We start from the raw sequence: 4,002 nt of genomic DNA on the forward strand, positions 1-4,002 counted from the left end.
TTCACTGTATTAGCCAGAATGGTCTCAATCTACTGACCTCGTGATCTGTCCTCCTCAGCCTCCCAAAGTGCTGGGATTACAGGCATGAGCCACTGTACCCAGTCATACCAGGCTAATTTTTGTATTTGTAGTAGAGACGGGGTTTCTCCATGTTGGTCAGGCTGGTCTCAAACTCCCCACCTCAGGTGATCCTCCCGCCTCAGCCTCCCAAAGTGCTGCGACTACAGGCCTGAGCCACTGCGCCCAGCCATATTTTTTGTATTTTTAGTAGAAGCAGAGTTTCACCATGTTGGCTAGGCTGGTCTCAAACTCTTGACCTCAGGTGATGCACCCGCCTTGGCCTCTCAAAGTGCTGGGATTACAGGTGTGAGCCACTGTGCCCAGCCTGTTTTTCTTGCTATTGAGTTGTTTGAGTTTCTTATATATTTTGGATATTAACATCAGCCTCTTATCAGATACATAGTTTGCAAATATATTCTCCCATTCCATAGTCTGTCTCTTCACTCTGTCGATAGTTTCCATTGTTGTTGTTTGATGCAATCTCACTTGTCTATTTTTGAGACTACTCATTTCTATTTGTTCTGATTCTAAGCTTCCCTGGTGATCTGCTAACCTAATTTCCCATGTGGACTATAACTTGCATTGTGACATACCAGTTGCAGAACTCTGTTAATTTACTGAAAGTCATTAAATTCACAATAAGTAAGTTCTTTTTTTTTTCTTTAGAGACAGGGTCTTGCTCTGTTGCCCAGGCTGAAGTGCAGTGGTGTGATCATAGCTCATTCCAGCCTCAAACTCCTGGGCTCAGGCAATCCTTCCACCTCAGCCTCCCAAAAGTGCTAGGATTACAGGTTTGAGTTGCTGCACCCATACCGCAATAAAACTGTCTAGAATCTTTCAAGGTCTTAGTTCCTACAATCAGGGCAACAAACCTACTGGGTTTCTGCTCTAAGTTTGTTTGTTTGTTTGTTTGTTTGTTTTTCTCAGTGTGAGATTTGCAAGCCATGCCTTGAAGCTAATCATTTCTCTAGGGATGTGGGGTGGATCCTTTCTTCCAAAAGAGCCTCTTTTCAAACTGAAGGCCAAATAAAAATAGCATTTACATTTCTGTATGACTTCAGACTAAATAAGAGAAGCCTAGATTTCTTGATAATTGTGAATTATCTGAGGTGTTTTAAAACACACATTCCCAGGACCCTCCCTGGATCAGCTGAATATGAATCTTGGGGTCGGGAGACTTGAGTTTCTACGTGTCTAAGAATTTTTCCAGGTGATTCTGATAAAGCTAGCCTATCATTAGGCTGAAGGGTAGTAACCATCACCCTAGCTCACACCTTATCCTTGTCTTAGAATGATGCCTTGGGGCATTGCCTCATACCTTAGGCCTCTAAGCTTCATTTTAAAAGTTATTAAATGGGAACATTATTTGGCTGTATACCTGTAAGTCATACCATAAGGAACTGAGTCAACTTCTAAGATAAATAAATAGGGCCACTAAGAAATAAAAAGACAAACATAGTCCATTTAAATCTTAATTCACCTGAGATTATTTGATTTCCACAATTGTGTTCAATTATGTTCAAATCAAATTCATGTATTATTTATTTTGCACTTTTTTTGTTTGTTTGTTTTTGAGATATTCTCGCCCTGTCGCCCAGGCTGAAGAGCAGTGGCCCAATCTCGGCTCACTGCAACCTCTGCCTCCTAGTTCAAGCTATTCTTGTGCCTCAGCCTCCTGAGTAGCTTCAACTACAGGTGCGTGCCATAATGCCCGGCTAATTTTTGTATTTTCAGTGGAGACTGGGTTTCACCATGTCGGCCAGGCTGGCCTCGAACTTCTGGCCTCAAAGGATCCACCCCTGTCGGCTTCCCAAAGTGCTGGGATTAGAGGTGTTAGCCACCTCGCCTGGCCGTTTGTTGTTGTTGAGATGGAGTCTTGTTCTGTCGCCCAGGCTGGAGTGCAGTGACGCAATCTTGGCTTACTGCAACCTCCGCTTCCCAGGTTCAAGCAATTCTTCTGCCTCAGCCTCCCAAGTAGCTGGGATTACAGGCACCCACCAGCATGCCCGGCTAATTTTTGTATTTTTACAAAATTACAGGCATGAGCCACTGCACTGGGACTTAAATTAAAATTTATTCTGGATTTTCCTGAATAAATTTTAAAAGATTATCCTAGATTATCAGGGTTGACTCTAAATGTAATCACAAGTATGCATGTAAGAGGAAGGCAGAGGGAGGGTATGAATACAGAAAATACAGAATACAGAAAAGGAAATATGACCACAGAAGCAGGGTGGAGTGATGGCAACAAATGCAGGCAGCCTCTAGAAGCTAGAAAAGGCAAGGAGCCAGACACAGTGGCTCATGCCTGCAATCCCAGCACTTTGGGAGGCTGAGGTGGGTGGATCACATGAAGTCGGGAGTTTGAGACCAGTCTGACCAATATGGTGAAACCCCGTCGCTACTAAAAATACGAAACTTAGCTGGGTGTGGTGGCAGGCACCTGTAATCCCAGCTACTTGGACAGCTGAGGCAGGAGAATCGCTTGAACCCGGGAGGCAGAGGTTGCAGTGAGCTGAGATCACATGCCACTGTACAGCCTGGGCGACAGAGTAAGACTCCGTCTCAAAAAAAAGAAAAGAAAAGGCAAGGGAACAGATTCTCCCCTCGATCCCCCAGAAGGCACTAGTGCTGCCAACACCTTAACTTTACACCAGTGAAACCAATTTCAGATACCTGTCCTCTGAAATTGTAAAATAATAAACGTGTGGTGCTTTATGTCACCAAGTTTATGGTAATGCATTACAACAGTCATAGGAAACTAATACATACGGTTTCCCAAAGAACAAAGTTGATCTGTCTGACCTGCGTTTTAAAGGATAAATAGGAATTCAACAAGCAGTTAAGGAAGTGAAGAAAAGTCCAGGGAAGACTCTCCAGTATTGGAAGTCAGGAACTTGGACCATAAAACCTATTGTTTTCCACTCCAAGTTTTGTGAAGACGTCTCACTTTTTAGCAGTAATAGTTGAAAATTTCCAACGTGGGTGTGAGTTTCCTTTCTTTTGCCTTACCTCCGGTTTTGTAGTCTGAAATTTAATCTTTTTTAAAAAATAAAATTTATTGTCTAGGCACGGTGGCTCATGCCTGTAATCCCAGCACTTTGGGAGGCCGAGGTGGGTGAATCACTTGAGGGCAGAAATTTGAGACCAGCCTGTCCAACATGGTAAAACTCCATCTCTACTAAAAATACAAAAATTAGCCAGGTGTGATGGCACGCGCCTATAATCCTAGCTGCTCGGGAGGCTGAGGCAGTAGAATCATTTGAACCGAGGAGGTGGCGGTTGCAGTGAGCTGAGATTGTGCCACTGCCCTCCAGCCTGGGCGACAGAGTGAGACTCCGTCTGAAACAAACAAACAAACAAATAAACAAATAAATAAAATTCATTATGTCTTGGAGGGAAGAGAGGAGACTTTCCAGAGAGAACATTCTTCTTTTTTTCTTTTTTTTTCTCAGACCTCTCAGGGATGAAAAGGAGAACATTCTTCAGAAAATAAATGAGAAAACTAGAGAGATAATCAGATCTCTGACACTTGTTTATTGTTGGAGCAGGTTTGGAGAGAGAGTGACAAAGACCTCGCTTAAAACAAGTAAAGAAGTTCCTTGCCTGATTTGTTTGGGATTAAGAGAAACAAAATAATAAGAGCTCTAAGTTTGGTATAACTAAGAGAGTAAGTTAATTCACACAGAATGCAGCACAAAAACTCGGAATATATACAGTTAAAAGACGGCGAGGCCAGGCACGGTGGCTCACTCCTGTAAACCTAACACTTTGGGAGGCCCAGGCAGGCAATTGCCTGAGCTCAGGAGTTCGAGACCAGCCTGAGCAACACGGTAAAAACCCCGTCTCTACTAAAAATACAAAAATTAGCTGGGCATGGTGGCACGCACCTGTAGTCCCAGCTGCTTGGGAGGCTGAGGCAGGAGAATCACTTAAACCCAG

The sequence above is a fragment of the Colobus angolensis genome, unplaced genomic scaffold (assembly GCF_000951035.1).
Source record: "Colobus angolensis palliatus isolate OR3802 unplaced genomic scaffold, Cang.pa_1.0 Scaffold109, whole genome shotgun sequence".
Lineage (NCBI taxonomy): Eukaryota > Metazoa > Chordata > Mammalia > Primates > Cercopithecidae > Colobus > Colobus angolensis.